Here is a 19,412-nt window from a genome sequence, read left to right as displayed (position 1 = left end):
GACTCTTGTAGTCTTTTCATAATTCATCTGCATTAAAGCCTCAGCAGTTTTACTGGGATAAACACAGCTGGCACATGATGGGATGTACGACGAGACTATGTAGTACCTGCTGCAGACTTGCTGTCTTTTCTTTTGAGCACACAGCTAGTTAAGTTTGAAATTGGACATTAGCTTTAGTTGTTTTAGCTTTTGATTAAATAAATAGCTATTTTCCTTCATGATCTCTGCCAGTGTAGTCTCTTCTTATGCGCTAACACCAATTAGGTTTTAAAAGCTGGAAAACTGCAACAAATTTACTGAGAGAATTTTAGGTTATCTGTTGAAGGATGTATTTGCTTGAAGAATCCTACATGCATTGTCTCTGCATACTTAATTACATATACAAATAGGTTCTGGCCTGTTTAATTGAATGAGCAGAATGAGGGAGCAGCACTAAAGTATTGACATTCAAATGTGTTAGCATTGACAAAAATGGCTCACTGAATAGAGCTATAATTTGAACATGTAGCGAGAGTTTAAATACATTTATTTTATGCTGACAGTAAGATATATTCTGAGGGATAAACAGTGTAGCTCAAGGCTACTTAAAGACAAAAGTCAGTGAAGGTAAAGAAGGCATGTGAATGCATACCTTGTAAGTCTAAAGTGAGATGGTCCTTTGCTGAATACAGAAACATAAAGAAATGTACAAAGCAATCACAGATTAATGATAAATTCTTGTAATATTACTTCACGTTATTTCACACACAGTATTGTAATATTGTTTCACATTTGTGAATATGTAATATTGCAGCAATAATTCTGTGTTCCTACATAGCTTTTTTAAAAAAGCTTTCTCTGAGTAGAAACAAGTGAGATGTATAAGCAATGCTGAGATGTTATTTCATCTTAAAATCATTCAAACTATTATCTTCTAGTAATAACAACCTTAACCTCTGTGACAGTGCCTTAACAATAGTTTGTAGATTATTTATACATTATATATTTAAGTTATGCGGTCCTAATATTTGCTAGGTCAATAACGAACACATAAATCAGATTGGACTTATGTATGAGGTTGTGAGAAACAGCCTTACAGGCTTAGTTGATCATTTAATAAACGGAAGCACACAATCTAGGAAATTAAGATACGTGTGACCTTTTCTAGTGTACTATGGTTGTCCTAGCTTTAGGGTGACATCAGTGTGCGTACGTGTGTGTGTGTGCACTCTTATAGCTCCTGCCTTTGCCTGTCTGATACACAGGAAGTGATCCCACAGCTTTTTGAAAGGTCAGGACAGCTGTGCCTTTTGCAGCCATGACATTGGATTAGTAAATCTACAAACATATGTGTATTTAGGCATAAGGCAAGGCCGCCTCTGCATGATTCAAAAAAACAAAGGTGGTCATTCATTTTATGTGAATGGCCTCCATGAAGCCCCCCACTTTAAATTATAATTCATATAAGATGCGTTATATGGGACCGTTGTTAAGTTGTCACAAGAATTTCTTGCTATTCATGGTTGAATGATTTTAATTAATCTTCTGGTATAATTAGCATTTGTATCACACCGAGGACTGTGAGCCACATGTTAGTGGGTCATCCATGCCATCCATTCAGATTGCCAGTCCCTCCTGCCTTAGCCCTCAACACACCTCTTCTCCCGGCAGTCTTGTGTGCAGCGTGCTCTGGTGGCTAAAGGTGCTCGTTAAAGTCCATAACTTATCTCACGTTTGAAGCTAATGGGAAGAATACTGGCTACAGTGAAAAATAAATTACATTTTTCCCCCCTCTCTCTTACTGCCCTCCTAACCTGTAGCGTAATATAGCAGCGGTGAGGCTATGCATTACAGATCTTAACCATTAGAATTTATCTGTGTTGCATGACGCTGACTGATGCATTTGGAAATAATGTACTGGAGTGGAGCATTACAGGAACCCTTGTAACTAATGGACAGCTCTCGCCTATGCCTGGCGATGTATATCATTCAGCTGGACGAGCTCATCAACTCAAGCAGTTCTTTGCAGGGTTTCCTAGCCGGGCAAGTGACTCGTGGTTTGCATTAAAGACTCTGGCAATAAAAGCTCCTCCTTTCCTCCACTGGTCATCATTCTGTCTCTTGCTCTTTTCCTACCTATGCTCTTGGTTGATTAAAGGCAGACTGCCGTCGGGTGAATTTTTATTAATTAATGTTTCAGACTTTTAAATTCTGACTTTTAATGAAATGTCCTTTAAAGGCTTCTAGTGGTTCCACATCAATTAAAATGAATAACTTGTCTGTCAGTCTCTTTTGCAAATCATAAACACAGAGAAAAACACACAGAAAACAATCTTGAGTCAACAATGATCTCTGCCAGTGTAGTGTAGTAAATTTAAATCACTGAATTTATTTAATGTTGCAGTCTTTTAAACAGCTTAATTATTTAAATGTATCTGAAATAAATAGTTACTTTCCCTTGGACAACAGCTTCAGGTCACTGAAACTAATAGTTCTTCTAAAAATATACAATTAAAAAAATTCACTTTTTTGGGGGTGAAACACTCATTCTATAGTTTGCAGGTGTAGTTATAAATAATCCTTAAATCCTTATAACCACAAGGATATGGGTGTTCAGTACCCAGTCCAGTTGAAAATTAGCGATTGGTGAGGTTTGGAGAAGAATCGCAAAAAATGATAGCTCTCAGGGCCATTCAAAAATTTATAAATGGAAAAAGTCTTTTGGAGTGCAGAGTTTTAGAATTTTCCAAGGTCTCGTTTTAAATTTATTTATTTTATTGGACTTTTACTTTTTTTTTTTTCCCAAGAGAATCCATGACATGAATTTAGCCAAAGAGGTGAGCCAATATTGTGTTGGGAATAATACAGCTGATAGATTCTAAATATTTGCATTCAATATGTGTATCAGTGGAAGTTGTAAAAGCTCTTTTTCCTAACTTCATACATAACATTACTCATTACAGAATAGACTGCAATTCAATTACACTGGACTATAAGCACCGCAGAAAGTCATTTTTTTCCTCCATGCTTCTCTTTGGCTCTTTCTACATCCCTCACTGCTCCACATTTTTATTTAATGGTGTTTATGTTTTAATAGCTGCACCAGACAGTAGCTGCTTGTCTCCACAGTAATGTAAAGAACAAGGGATAGACCAGATGAATTTCATCCACACAGAGGTCAGAGATACAGAAAATGAATAGCAATGTGGATCCCCCAGCAGGCAGTAGGAGAGTCAGACTAATAAGAGCATAACAGAAGAAGAGAAGGGGGCCCCTGGGAACCAGCATAAAGGTTTTCAGTACATTTTTAAAAGAAAGTGGTCTGAAAATATAATGATGCCTGCTTTGAAATGCATCAGTAATCAGGGAAGGAATTTGTTCTAGGATATGAAATAGGATTGAAATTCCCCAGTTGTGTTGAAGAATGGGCTTTGTAGGTGGAGGGCTAGGTTAGTATGGGTGAGAGGGGAAAGTATGGAATGAAATATGTGAGTGAGCAAAATGGATCCTTTTTTTTTAAACTTGTGCTTTTTTGGCAGGTATTGAGCATAAAGGAGGAAACTCATTATTCTTATTCTGTTGTCTCTTAGAAATTGTTGCTGATGGTCACAAGTATTTGGCAGTTAGCGTTGTCAAACAAATCAATTTTCAGATGCCAATCGATACTAAACATCAGTGTCAGATTAGATGCTCATTTGCATCATTACTGATACCGTTATTGATCTTTACATCCTCCAGCTGACACACTACTTTATACAGCATTGCTGCAGGCAGGCAGGCAGACCCGCCCCTAACTTGCAACTGAAGTAGCTGACATTTACAACACCGAACAAGTCTTCATGAGGAATTTTAAATTTCTTTTCTGTTTTCAGTAAAAGTCGGGTCTCTAAGACCTTGAAGTATTAAATAGTGTTAACCTGACTGGCACGTACCTTAGCATTAGCTGCTTAACTATTAGCAGTTACCCAATAGCATAAGTAGCCATTATAGCATTAAGGAAGCAACTATGGCTAATAATGAAATAGTAAAAGCTTCAGTCAACAATGGGGGATATTTTGTAATGTCTGGCACTGGACCATAGCAGCAGAGTGCATGTTTTGTACATTTATAAAGGTTTTGTGCAGGCAGTTACCTTTGTTTGTCTGGCGCTGTCACATTTGAATCTTAGCATATTCCATGTTTTCTTGATTTCTAACTTACTCACTTCTACTCCTGAGGCAGTGTGGATTTCATCAGTCTCTGAACACTGTGATGGATCTGTTAAACACTTAAACACTACCACTGCCACTCTGTAGCATGTGAAAAGGATATGTTGGGTCCTCAAACTGGAGGCCAACAGACAGAAAGCTATTATCTAACAGCCTGCCATTAAAAGGTTGATTGTGCCAGTGCCGGAATAGAAATGCTCCATAGCCAGCCCATTTTCACATAATTGACATTGTCTGATTATTTACTGAAGTGCACATTTTCAGTGTACGTTCATCGTGGTTCCACTAGGTGTTATATTTTATTATTTCCTTTATGTCATTTTACCGTGTAGCTATCATTTCTAATCTAGCAAACTACATTATCCTATCTACACTGGTATTCCTTCAACTGGGCTAATCAACCCCCAAAAAGTGCTTTTTCCTTTTGGGAATGGTTACCAATAATACATTTCAATTTCAGAGCAGTGAATTATCCCAATTGGAAAATGAGAATTTCTGTTGCCCCGTATTTATTTTTGCCACACGTGTTACAGTCCTAGTTCTCCAGTGCATGTCCTCACAGAGGCTCTGCTTTGAGGTGAATAATCATGGAGCCTCTTCTTTGCTCCCAGTCACCCTGTCAGCACTTTTTGATGTTTCCATTGTGCATTTGCTGATAGAATTTGTAATAAGGAGTCATTATGAATTTGAGTTCTTCTTAAATAAAAGTAGTGATCCCTAGCAATTAGCCTAGTGAATGTCTGGTTGGAAGAACTGTTTGAGCTGGTATTAGTCAAAGGATTTTGTGAGGTAGCAGCTAGATGTGGATGACGGACACCAAGCCAAAATGTTTGTGATATACATTTCTAATAAATTAGCCTTATTGTAGCTAGTATAAGAATATCCACCAATTTAACTTTATGCCATTTTTAGCCATTTTTGTCTGCTTTTGTGTTATCGTAGCTTTATACACAAATCAAACTGGATTCTTTTTTTTTTAAAGATGTTTGTTAAAAAGTTGTTAATTAATTTTTTTGTTTTACTCTTTTAAAATTCATTGAAATGCTACATTGAGATGGTTTTTCCAAATACTGGGAAGGTTCAGGTTTTTTCATTTTAGAAGGTATTTGTAGGTCTTACAGTGCTGAAGATAGTAGTTTTATTCTAGATTTATTCTCCAGAAAAAAAGACCTTAAAAGATACTAAAAGTCTATATTTCTAAAGGTACCTAAAAATTGTCCCCCAAAGCCAGCTCTTTAGGTTAAAAAGAAGAGTTTTATTATCCAATTCCAGACTTTTTGGGGAAGTATATAACTCGAAACTAAAAGCAAAATTGACTTAGTAGAGTTTCAGCCAGCACCATCAAGCTTACAATCTGAAAGGGGAAGTTTACAGCAATAATCTAAATTGTGTTAAATCACTTAGCATTTAATTGGTTAATTTGTCCATTTATATTATGCTTCTTATCTTATCTTTGGGTTGTACTGATTGAATGTTGATATGATATGGCTTTTCATTGTGCTCTTTTGTTTGGGTTGGTGTGGAGTTCTTAAAGTATATTTTGTCTGGGTTAAAAGTCTTACGTTTTACTAGGTAAATCTTGCAGGCCCCATCTGCTTATTGGTAAGACTCAGGAAAGGCAAAACTAATGTGTGGGTTTTTTTTTTTTTTTTTTTTTTGGTTTTGTTTTGTTTTGTTTGTTTCTTTTTGTAAAGGGTTGGCTGAATTCAGCTCTGTCTGTAATTTGAGAGCTTATTACCTGTGATGAATTATGGTATCACAAAAAAGGCCTTTGGGCTCACTTCTCCTGTGTCCAGTGAACACCTGCACTACTTCAGAATGCTTTGTACAGCCCGTGTTTGGAGGATGTATTGTAATTTAGTTCAAAAAGCTTTTATCTCATATGTAATGTAGAGGTCTTTCAGGAACCTGGGCTGACAAAGACTTTCCATGTGCTTCTTTTAGGTCTGAAAAATCACTCAAGATTAGCATGCTAATGATTGGCAGTGAAACCTGTGAAGATCAAGACAATTGAAGTCTTTTCTGGGTGCCTGAAGATAACAAATAACCTTTAACAGATGAAATGCTCTACTTCCATTAAGTAAACTCCTAATTTTCAGTGCAATTTGTGAAAAATACTGAAGGTAGGCATTTCTTTTATGTTTTGGAGTCACACATCTGCCTCCAGCTCATTGTAGTTAATTATACTTAGGTCCTTTTTGGGGTGTGTTCCTAGAGGATCTGCATATTTTCTTCCCAGCTCTACTTGATGTTGTTGCACGCTGCTTGAGTTCTGAGTGGTTCATTTAGGAGGCCCGGTGCTGCTGTTTTGTCACAGTGGAGAGAGATCAAAGAGGCTACTTAATACCAAGGTTTAGGAAGCGCTAGAACATCCATTTCAAGCAGTGTGCTGTGCCTGTTGTGGCTAGCATCAAGTCAGAAATAATGAGCATGGTATAATAACCCTTTAGAAATAAAAATCTCCTCAAACATGGACATCATACTGTGGAAACACAGCTTCAACAAGCTCTCCTCAGGGAAGCAGGAGATAAAGAGAAGCACAGGTATATGCGCGGCCAGGTCACATTGTGCACGCTGAACAAATAAAAAGTGTGGGTGGGAGGCCTTGGCAGAGGGCAGGCACAGACAGTGGCTTCATAACGGGTGAACAGTGCTATGTGTTCAAGGATCCTGTTTTGAAGGTACTTGGGAGGGCTGCACTTTGTTAAACACATCTGCCCCACAGTTCACAGTAGAAGGAGGCAGAAGAAACATTCATTGATTAATGTGTGTCAGTAATTGTTACTAAGGGTCTGGTTTATTTCTTTTGTTATATGTCCCCCGTTTATTTTCTCTGTCTGCTGTTTTGGCTTGCTTTGCTGTTTTTTGGAAATACATTGTTGAAATGCACAGATAAACATACCAAACACTAGTAGGTTGTGACCCACTGTTCAGCAAACCTAGCCTCAGTAGTTGTTAGAGGAGCCCCAACCTTTACAGACAATACCCTGCAGTGTGCACACCAGCTCATCTCTCTCCATGTACTGCCCTAGGCCACGGGTTCCAGACAACCCCTGCCTTGTTACACCTCTTGTACACCTCACTTTTGCACTCGGTTTCTGCTTCTCTTTGTCTTTCCATGTATCTTTTTTCCCTTTATTTATGTTAGATGAGTCTCTGTGTAATCAATCAGGATGTGTGCAAGACTAAATATGTGTTTCAGCAGTTGCTTTTACAATAAACTACATTAACAGGTCTTTAAAACAGATAAAACAACATACTGCGTTGCCATCTGAACAAACAATGTATTTAGAATTACAGCACAAGTCGTAATAATAGGGTGATCATGGCTCAAGAGTTGGGAGTTCGCCTTGTAATCGGAAGGTTGCCGGTTCGAGCCCCGGCTTGGACAGTCTTGGTCGTTGTGTCCGTGGGCAAGACACTTCACCTGTTGCCTACTGGTGGTGGTCAGAGGACCCGGTGGCGCCAGTGTCCGGCAGCCTCGCCCTGTCAGTGCGCCCCAGGGTGGCTGTGGCTACAATGTAGCTTACCATCACCAGTGTGTGAATGCGTGTGTGAATGGGTGGATGACAGGTTCTGTAAAGCGCTTTGGGGTCCTTACGGACTAGAAAAGCGCTATACAAATACAGGCCATTTACCAATAATACAAGCGATGAAACTTTATATTCAGTGTATAACATTAAAAATACTTTTAATTTCTTACTTATTTTGCAAACTTCCTGCCATGTTTAAAGAAATACTGCATTTATTTGTCAAGTCCTTTTGTACAAAAATACATGTTTTCATTGTAGGGGTGTCAAGTATAATGTATGTATGAAGTTGTGGAAATGTATGTGAACAATATTTGGACAAGGTTAAAGATTATTCTTGTGCTATTGATACTTTTTAAAATTTATTTATTTTTCATTTATAGATGCATGACAATAGGTCTTTACGGAGTGATGAATCCAGAGTTGAAAATTTTGGTTCAAGTTAGTGTCGGCAGAGTGGTACAACAGTGTCTACAGCCATCTGTGCTACAAGATGAAGACTTTGTCAGGGTTTGGGGTAGCATATTTCAGCAAGTGGTGTTGGGGATTTTGTCATAACTAGTGGAAGTGTGATATTTTTTCGATACAAAAAATGTTCATGCTTTTTAAATTTGTCATTTATTAAAATTATAAATATGTATTTTAACTCAAAAGTACAGTTTTTAAATTTAATGTTACTGAAACAACAAAGTAATAAAATAAAATAAAATCTATCTAATCGAGAAATCACTCATCTTTGGAAAAGAGAGTTTATTACAGAGAAATGGCTCTTTCCACAATAAAAGCTATACTATACGCTTCTTCTGGGCTATATTCTCAGCAGCATATTAAACATATCAGGTCCCCATAAGGAGAATCATGTGCTAACAGCTGTCTAAATGACTCTGGTAAAGTTGGTACCATGCGTGCTTGTTGTTTTTGTCTGCTTCCACTTGTCTTTGCACTAGGACAAGGGTCAGCAACTGTGTGTGAAAAGTGCTCAATAAATTGAGATGCTTTTCAGCATCTCAATAAAGAGATGCTGAAAAGCATGTTCATGCAAACATTGTCGGGTCTGCCGTGGTATGTTTACAATGGAACTTCTGCTCCTGAACCTTTGTGCACAGCGTCTGCAAATCGGGGCTGTACGACGTCACTTTCATCTTTACGCAAGCTGTCGTCTGTGAGGTGTGAGCGCTGTTTGTTTTTAACATAGTTTACGGTGGAGAATAGCTGCTGACATAATGTGGTCCAAAGATCAATAATTGGCCTAACTGGGGTTGAAAGTCTCGATAAATGCACGGCGTTTCGGCGGGTATACCAGCTTCCGCAAGTGTGAGGCTTATTTTGAGCGATGAAAAATAATAAAATAATTTTATTTTACATTTCAATATCACAATAATCTTCCAATTTAGAACTACAAGTTAAAAAAAGAACTAAACACAAAATACACTTCAGCTAAATACTTCTAATTTATTTTCCCAAACCACCCGGAGCCGCAGGTTGCCGACCCCTGCACTAGGATGATGTCAGCGTAAATGTGCAGTCATATCCGTTGTGTTCCCACTAGTGCTGTCAGCGTTAATCTGAAATGACGTTAACGCCACAACACGGCAAATCTCCGTTATCAAGCTACCGCGGATCGCCCCGTGCGTGGGGCTGGACGAGCAACGAGCTTAGCTTCTGTCTTGCTAGCTTGCGCTGCGCTCAGTGGATCTGCGCTCGACAGTGCAGCCTAGGCAGAGTAGTCGAACGCAGATCCACTGAGCTCTCAGCACAGACAGCATCTTCAGAAGAAAAGTTGATAAAATAAATTTAAAAATTTGTATTGTTCGATACATATGCGTACCGAACCGAAAGCACTGTATCAAACGGTTCAATATCGATACGCGTATCGTTGCACCCCTACTATCTAGGTATGCTTATGCTTACCAAACAAGAGTTTTGTATGTTCTTTAAGAAGCCTGATGAACTGTTTCTAAAGACTTCTTATGGACATTAAAAGAAAGCTTGCCTAAGAGATGAAGCGTGACTCAAGAGTATTACAAAGTGCTATAAATATAATCATGTAGATGCTGCTTATGGTCTTAAAAAGGTCCAGTCCCATTATGAGTTACTTTTGCTTTAGGATTGTTTCCATTGTGTGATGACTTTAAACTTGTGCTTTGTGTTATGCTGTACCGCTATGTGTACAACTTTCTAAAACTTGCAATGTTAATTCCATACTTTCATGCATAACTGAAGGTATTCCCGGCCAAGAATATAATTGCTGTGTCTCAGCACTTGATTGTTTTAAAGGCTTGCCTGTTAGATGGTTTTCTCATGATTGTGCATGTTAGGCTCAGTGTGGGAGCCAAGGCCAAGTTGAATAGCAGCCTTTCTCTCTAGGCTTCACAGAAGACTCTGAGATCGCCACACATCTGGCAGCCAGCCTAAAGACCATGGCATTTAATTAGCTCTAATGAATAATAATTTTGTGCATGAATCAGCTCTTAATTCTGCATAATTACAGTACAATTTGTAGACGAGTTTCATTAAGAATGCATCTATAACTAACTACTAGACTAGAGGGGTACACAGATCTGCAAATAGAGCATCTTTCTTTAATTCTTCTTGTTTTTATTTGAAAACAATACATTTTTTACACAAATGATGGGTCAACTTTGTATTCTCTGTCATTAAATTTGCAAGGTCAGACAGAATGACCAAGGCTATAATAGCTGCTGAGACAGCAGATTGCCCTATTAGATGAGGCCCTTAAGCTGCTCTCTGCACTAAAGCGCTGTGACCTTCAAATCATTGGAAAGATTAGTTGGAGCTGTTCTGCCTAACAAGACTGGAATTTGCTTGTGCCTGTTTTCCTGGTAGGAGAATAGTCTGAATAGCATTCTGCATGAAGGCAAGAGTTGAGCAAATTGGTAAATATGTTCTTATTACAAAAACATGCCTGTCACTTCTTTGTTTTTTAGGACTTAAGGAAATTGACTGCTAACGCTGAAAAGATTCTGTCATGCCCTGTGTAGACCTAACCTTACTCCCGCATTCTTCACAGTTTGACTCTCTTCTTCCTATCCCCTTCTTTCTCACTATGCTGGTAATGCATTGGAAAGAAGAACCAAAGTCACACTACATTAGTTTGGTGGTGGCTGTTGCTACAGAGAGCCATTACTCTTCCCTGACAGTATCAAAGAGAGCAGCAGAGCTGTGCTGTGCCTAGCCCACTACTCACTCTCGCTCTCTCTCTCTCTCACCCTGCACCACTCGCAGGAAATTGCCTCATACTTCAGCAGGCAGGAGGTGAAACGGCAGCGACACCCATGCATGTGTCACTTTCTAGGCTCAGGGCTTGGGTGGGAGTGGGCTTTGGTGTCACACACAAATGCTGCCAGGGGAGCAGTAGAGGAACACTGCCCAGGGGATGTGGATCTAGGCAGTGCTACAGAAGCTGAGATCTGCTGGAATACAGTGATGACAATTCTTCGGGCTATGTAGACTCAGCTGCATTGAACATAACACTATTGTACAGCTAAACACACTGTGCTCTGCTGACTGATCTACTGTTCTGGGTTAATCATTTTTCCTTCTTCGCTGTTAATGTGAATGGAATAACTGCTAAGTACTTTACACAAATCTTTTGACACAGTCTACATAGCCAAAACACTTTAGTGGTGACTAATTCAAGCAGGTGGAATATACTTTTAAAAGTGAAGAAGTACTGAAGGTTGGAAAGGAGGTTAAAGTGTCTAGGACTGCTGCCTTTGAAACTTTTGGGTAAGAATAATAGTAAAATAAGGCATTAAAGAAATTAAATTAAATCCTTTGTCATAAAGGATATTATTAGCTACTCCTAATACAATTTTGCTGGTTTTAAGGGACACTGACAAATGAGCATATTTTGTTCCATATTTTCCCTCATAATGGTTCAATTTTTTTACACTGGAATTTTTTTTTAGCACAATCTAATACTTTAGGTTCTGTTAAGTAAAGCTTAATTAGGCTGTTAAATGTCAGGCATTTTATCAAAACACTACAAGCTGCAAACAAATGTGCCTCAGTGCTTGGTAGAGTATTGAAGTGTTTGATGTTTCCAGGGTAAAAAAAACAACAACCTAAAAACGCATGCAGCACAATTTTAGATATAGAAGGATGACCTTTTTCAGGGTTTGGTAGGTTCTAAAATTTTGATGATGTCGTTACAGCTTTTCTTGCGTCTTACCACACCGTAGAATCAGTCTGTGCAGATGTCTCAAAAGGACAAATGTTTATTGCTATTATAAAGCAGCCTTTGTTGTGATTGTGTGTGCTCCGTCCCCCCCCTCTCCTTTCATTTTGTGCTGGGCTGGGGGGGGGTGGGGGGGGATTGGTGCAACCCGCCGCCTCTGCAGCTCTGTGATTAGAATGGGAGGGAGGGAGAGTGCTTCTCAGCAGGACTCTCTGTTTTATATTCATCAAAAGAGCTGCCTTTGATTTGCTCCCTCTTTGACGTGTGACAGCATGGACTGCAGCACCACAATGCTGCTAAGGAAATCATGCACTTACCACCCCCTATTCCACACCACCCTGACCCCCCCACCCCACCCTTTTCTCCCTTCTCTTCTTCCTGCCAGCCATGACCCCCCCCCCCCCCCCCCCCCCCCGCCGGCAACTCGACTATTAAAGTCAGCCACTGTCCCCCCACCACCTCCCGCAGCCGAACCCTCAGGCCAGCGCACCAGCTTATTAATTTCTTCATTATTATTGATATTGCTGCTCTCCACAAATCATCAGACTTTTGCCAAGGTCATCTTTGCTGAAGGTCTGCCCCCACTTGTTTCTTGCACCTCCCGTCTCGAGAAACGGACAGACAGGCTGAAAAGATGGCGAGCTCACAGGCAGGCAGTGTGTCCAGTTGTAACAAAGAGACAATAGACGAAGAGCTAAAGCCTTGAATAGGGTGCGATGATAATGATACGATGTTGACGATGACCACAATACCGAAGATGAGACCTTGATTAAGTCACTTTGTCATTAGTGCTCTACTTGTTGTGTTCTTTACAGAGTGCCATTGATTCTGCTATTTGTCTGCAATATCATAAATGTTCCAACGAGCCTTCTCCTTATGATCGTGCGGTGTGTGACCTTCAGCTCATTCGCTGTTGGAAGAAATCTGCGGTTTCCCCGGTGTTGACACAGAAGCCCACCCTATAACCACCCTAACTATCACATCAGTCAATTCTGCCTAGTCTGTGATAACTCATACTGCAATCACATACACATTCATACATACACCTTCACCTCACTGTTCAAACACTGTTTCCTTTCACTATGCTGCACAGACACGCACACACGCATAGCTGTGTTTGAACAGGACTGCTCTGTTCCATAGAGACTGTGCTGGTTATTAACAGCATGAATTATTTAAGAAATTTCCAACTCTGCAAACACTGGTCGGAAGAGACAAGACGCAGGAAAGAGAGAGAAAGGGAGAGAGTAGCTGTCAGCATGCGTGTTCGATCCATCAGGCATAAACTGAGGCTATTTGCTGTCTAAATCTGTATCTCCGAACTGGTGTAGCTAACACGGTTGAACATGGCCAAGGTTGGCTTCCAAAGAAGGAATATGTCACATCGTCGATTCTAGAAGTTTCAAATTAATTGGATTGCATATTTTGTACCAATACAAAAAAACGTATTGAGTCCATAGCATGGAGTGATATGCAAATGTTTGACTATTATGTATAGTTGGGTCCAACATTTGTCGCACAAATACACTGATTTTTTTAATTTATTTTTTTCCTCTGTACACATCATAGTAACTTTTGAAACAAACCTAATTATATGTTTCTGCAGTATATTCTAGGTATGTAGAAAGCAGCAAAGTGCATATCTATTATACATGATATCTACAGGCCTTCAATTGTTGGTATTTCAAAGGGAAGTTTTTTTATTTAAAGCTTTGACATAGAAAACATCTGCATTACTTGTGTGTATGCTAATTTACCAGACATATAGACTCAGGCAAAATGTCACACATCAAACCCACTTTCCCTCCAAAATGTAAAAATCCATGTTCCGGGGGTTCTGTGCCTGAATAAAAATGAGACAGCGGTGTACTTTAACTGTAAAGATGTAATGTTTATGCTCATCTCTGCGTGCTACCTTTCTCACACTTTGTCTTGACCTTAAAGTGTCTCTTTTGAAAAGCAGTCTTCAGTTCATCAGTTAGCTCTTAAAAGCTCTTTGCTTAGTTGCCCAATACAGGAATGCTAGCTGAAGTGAGAAGGCATCACAGTAATAGCTAGTCACTGTGCATGAATAATAACAGCATTGGGGGTCACTGCACCTTTTGGCATGTGTAGGCATCAGTTTGATTTTGCTTTCAGCTGTGATGGAGTTTGATTGGAGTTTGATGCTGGGCTCTCACCATGTGATAGCCCTCCTCAGCACAAGATGACACCAGGCTGTTCAAGGTGAACATTCAGTAGCCCTGCATGCATGCATGCATGCATCTTATCACTGTCTCCCTAATGGTCCTTCACTTAGCTCTGAGGCATCTTCTCCAGCACTCAAGCCAACGTCACCCTCTGTCATTTCAGATGTTCACTTGCCCCAGTAAACAGACAGAGACGTTCGGCTTGTTCGCTTTTGTGCCACTTGACAGAGAGGGACTGCAAAGAAGGCAAGAGTAGATGAGAGGAAAATAAACTAAGAGAGAGAACAATGTTAAAGTATGCAGCGCTGCACTTTGTGTCAGAAATTGTCCACCCCCACCCCTGCTACCTCCCTCTCCCTTGTAATCTCTGAAGCCATGGTACGGTTTGTCACTGTTAAGTTGATATCAAACTTTGGTGCTCTGTCTGTGGACTCGTATATCTGAAGCTTCACTGTTGCACATAAACCCCATAATCCTTCTCGAAAAGGACAGGTAAGTGTCTCTGTGCTAAAAACTCACTGCTCTCTTCTCTGAAAAAAGTAGTATTCTTCTTGGTTATTTTCTCCTACCACTCATTTCCTTGTGTAGCCAGACTGCTCTTTGGCCCCACAGGACAGCCTGAAGCCAATGGGTGATTCCAGCATTTATCCTTTCCTTCACAACAACTCTAACAGTGAAGATCAGAGCTCATTCACTTATAGTTTGGCTGACTGCCAGTTCTAAACTCCACTATAATACCGAAGTCTGCTTAGTGATGTTAAAAACCTATACTTTTACTTATAGTTGTGTGTTCTTGTTCTAACCAGATTGAAGCTGGCAGATACAATAATAATGAGTGGGCCAACACTCTATACAGTAGCTGTATTCATTATTTATTTATTTTATTTAGTGGCACAGATTTGGCGGGTGAACATCTCCAGTGTTATCTTACGTCTCATTGATATGTCATCCATCTGCACTTGTGCCAAACGCCTAACGCTCTATGCAAACTCCCCACAAGATGTCTGTTTTTGTAAATGGGTTGAATTTTCTTCACTATCTGACAAATCCACTTATCAGTATAACTGTAGCAAAGTAAATCATGTCAAAAGGAAGAGACAGAGGGTGCATTTGTTTGCTTTCTTTTTAAGGGCATCCTGTATTCTGTTTTATTTATGGTGTTTTTGTATTATAAAGTCAAGTTTGTTGTGCTCCACTATCTTGTCATTGGTTTATCTTTAGTGTGGTTTTCTATTGTCTGCTCTTCTCCTGCTGTAGTCAGGAGTATTTCATAGGGCTCTTGACACAACCGAGCCTTGGCAACTCACCTCCTTTGTTCTCTCAGGAAAGGATGCCAAATTCAATGGAAAGTAGAAAATAGGAAAATGCTTCAAAGTCAGTACTTCTTACCCATTGGAGCAATATATTTGTGCACTTGGCACACAGTAAAATTCTTTGCCCCCCAGATAGGATAGAAAAATAAACATTTAATATGTGTGTAAAGTTGGAGCTTTATCACAACTACAGCGTACCACAGCTGATCTAATCTTATCTGTAACATCTACCCAGGGCAATCTCTAAGTTTAGCAGAACCAAATAAATCACAAGGGAAAAAAATGCTCTTAACATTCAGACACCTATTCTTGCATTAGAGAGCTTTTGGCAGGGCCAACTCCAAGCAATTACTTCCTAGTGGTCAGCATTTGGCCTATCTGTGTGGATTAACGATGAGAATGCTGACCTAGGAACTGGTCAGCCGTGATGCCTTCACACCTGAGTGAGTGGACTCTGGGCTCGACTACTGCAGCGCCTAGACTGTCTAGAGGGATTGCGTATCGGGGGGGAAGGCTCAGTTCAGTTGGAGACACATTTGGCTGATTCCTATATGCAACCAGAGTTCCTGTCTGTGTCTCCCATACCAATAACCTCCAACAGAGGTGAAGCTTTTGAAATGAACCACTGCATAATGGAGATAAACTCAAGTCACAGGTCATAGCTCAAGATAAGAGCCAGTATTTAACTGGGCAGTTTCATACATCATCTCTCCACCTTGAAGCAGTGGATAGTTTGAAATAGGCTGAAGTTTGATTGCATGGAACAAAATGCGTTTGCCCATGTGTGACTACAAGTTAATGTTTTTTCTGTGAGTGTGTGAATGATTATGTGTACATTTGTTAAACAGTGTTTGTGTGAAAAGGATAGGGAGTGACTATGACTTTGCTTGGGTGTGAATGTGTGTGGAGAGAATGAATGTATGGGTGCGGGCCTGTGTGCGTCTGTTCTGGCAGTGAATGTGATTGTGTTTTGATTAGGTCTCAGTGGTGCGCCAAGTTTGGGCCTTGTTGAGATTCCTGCCACTCCCACATCCCCATCGCTTTCTCAGTTTGACAGCTGATGGGATCTCAGATGGAATGTGCATGTGTGAATTGCCAGCAATATACATAACAACCTAATTTCTTCTCTCCATCTCGTACACCTTTTCCCTCCTCTGCCTCCTCTCTTTTTATCTGCAGTCATTAAGCTGTCTGTTTCTGTCTGTCTTTCGATACACTTCTCATACAATATACAGAGTTCAGGAGCAGTGTCAGCCCCTGCATTTTGGGCTGTAGGATTTACCGTGTTTTTTTTTTGTTCTAGTGAAGAAAATCTGTAGCACAAAGTTAAGTTGTCAAAATGGTCTTAGTGATTGTATGCACAGTTCTGAATTTTCACAGCATTAGCACTGTGGAACTATCACTGTTGTTTATTGAATAAGAAATTGAATGGTACCCAGAGTACAAAGACATACAATTAGGTTAATTCACCATAGTTACACAATGCATTTTCTTATTATTTCACACTAGAGTTAGTAAGCCAATCTTATGTTTTCAAAACAATAAATGTTCCAGACCTCCAAGTCATATAGGTGTAGTAAATAAGTGAAATTCTCAATCTTACTAATCTGAAAAGACAAAATTCTTACCCCCAACTTTGTCAGATGCTGACATTTGGGCAGACTCATCATGACGTGACATTTTCATGCAACAGAAACTTTTCTGACGTCCATTGTACTAAAAAGTACCATTTCTGTGAACAAGGATGTATGAAAACTTAAAATAAAAAAAAATAAAACATTGTTGAGGGGCAGAGTGAGGTCATGTTAACAATTAGTGCTGCCACGATTAGTCGACTAGTCACGATTACATCGACTATCAAAATCAAAATCGTCGACGACCAATTTAATAGTCGATGCATCGTTTTGAAACGAAAAGTAGTAGGATTTAAGAGTGTAATAACGGACTGAAACAGAAGATGGCAGCACTGCATGTACAAGGATGCCAGCTGCAATTAAACCCCAAAGAAGCTGTGTCCCAGAATTCATAGCGCGGCCTTGTCGCTACCCGATCCGTACCGGAAACCCGATTGGTACCCCGCATGCGCAAATCTTACATCACTTCCTCTCTTTGCCAACATTGCGACATTCAATATATTTGAATGATACGTTAGCGCCCAGTCAGTGTTGCCAACTTAGCGACTTTGTCGCTATATTTAGCGAGTTTTCAGACCCCCTTAACGACGTTTTTTTCTAAAAAGCGACTAGCGGCAAATCTGGCGACTTTTGCTGGTATTATTGGAGACTTATTTATGACGACTTTTTGACGTGAAAGCGCATATCGCTCTTACCCTTAACAAGCAACGGTGCTACCGTGGGCACCTCACCCGTGCCAAAGCGCTCACGGGCGGAGGATAGTCCTCCCCCCGCTGCTATCAGGGCAGGAGATGTTTCCATCTATGCGTCCAAAATGCAAATCAATCCTAGCATTTCTCAACAGCTCTGCCTCCTTTTCAACTACCAGGACATTTAAACAATGGATAATCCGTATACAAAAAAACTCATGCTTTTCTCCTCAATGGAGAGCATTCCCCGGTTGAACAACAGCGCCGTAAAATAAGAAGAATGGCACCTAATTACAGACTTAATAATACTGACTTAGCAATATGTCACGTGAAGATTCATCAGCCAGATGAAGTGTTTACTGACAATTGACAGTGATAGTGGACATCATCATGACTATTCCAACAATCCTCTCCTCACAGACGAGCATAAACACACTTGACTATCGCTAAATCAAGTTTAAAACAAGTTTGTAATGACGCTAATTCAGTTTACAATAGGGTTCATTCGCTCGGTCAGCAGGTGGCAGTATCCTTGTACACTGGGGAGTAAACTGCCATTAAACGAACAGAAGAAGAAGAAAACCCCTGCACATGCGTGGTACGGATCGGGTAGACCCGATTTGTACGGTCCGACTTTGCACATGCGCAGTAAGGATCGAGGAGTCCTTTTTATTTTTCGTTTTTGTCTACATTATATTGAAATGTTTCATTATTGGAAACATTTTAAGAGATACTTATTATTCTTAACATTTTAACAGATACTCTGACCCGTAACTATCTTAAAACGCTTCGACGGGAAGTAGACATCTTTCGCGCATGCGGGGTACGGATCGGGTTTCCGGTACGGATCGGGTAGTGACAGAGCTTGTTCAGTTTCCCACAATGGCGGAAGCTAGTTAGTTTAATATTACTCTTATTATTCTTTCTGGGTCAAAAAATAAACGTTTAACATGTTTTCAGGCGAGAATGTAGCTGTGTAAACTTCAAATATCTGCTCAGTTTATGTATGTTTCTTACTGGAATTATTTGTAGGCATATAGGGAATGTTTTATGGGGATTCTAAATGTTATGTTACTTTGGACTTCTAACCTCTTCTTCAAGGTCAAATAAGGTAAAACCTTAACTTTAAAACCAAAATCTTCTGCCTTTATTATGTACGTTACAGTAACAGCTTAACCATTTAATAGTGCATCCTCCGACAGAAAAGCACATTTGGTTATGGTTTACTGGGCTACCACCTTGCTACTTTGCTAGTGCTACTATTGAGCATCTCGGTGTTAACACCAGCAAACACACCTGACCAAGCATTAAAGTACTTACCATCTAGTTCGAGGCACCTGGAGTCACAGTGGGGTTGGATAGGCCAAATTGGATAAGCAGAAGAGGATGGGTAGATGATATAAATGTCAGGCACATTTTTGTCCAGGGTTTAGCCCGCATCTTGCCTTACAATAGCTGAGGTGGACTCCAGCTCGCCTTGCAATCTTCTGAAGAATATATTGGAAAAGCAAATGGGTGGACTGATGACAGCAAACATATTAAATGAGTACGAGGTTAGTTTGTTGAGCCAAAGTAATTGAGGAATAGGTGATTTTTTTTTAACCCAGGAGTGCCAGTGATCACTGACTTTTTTTAGGAGATTTTTGAGATTAAATAGAAGAAAATACAT

General features: G+C 39.9%; 1 protein-coding gene across 3 annotated transcripts in view; it reads left to right on the top strand.

The window, feature by feature from the left end:
• LOC146525675 (uncharacterized) overlaps positions 1–19,412 on the top strand; it is a 145,606-nt gene that overhangs the window by 38,986 nt on the left and 87,208 nt on the right. The window lies entirely within an intron of this gene.

This window comes from Neolamprologus multifasciatus, chromosome 1 (assembly GCF_963576455.1).
Source record: "Neolamprologus multifasciatus chromosome 1, fNeoMul1.2, whole genome shotgun sequence".
NCBI lineage: Eukaryota > Metazoa > Chordata > Actinopteri > Cichliformes > Cichlidae > Neolamprologus > Neolamprologus multifasciatus.
This window is presented reverse-complemented; position numbering and strand designations above follow the sequence as displayed.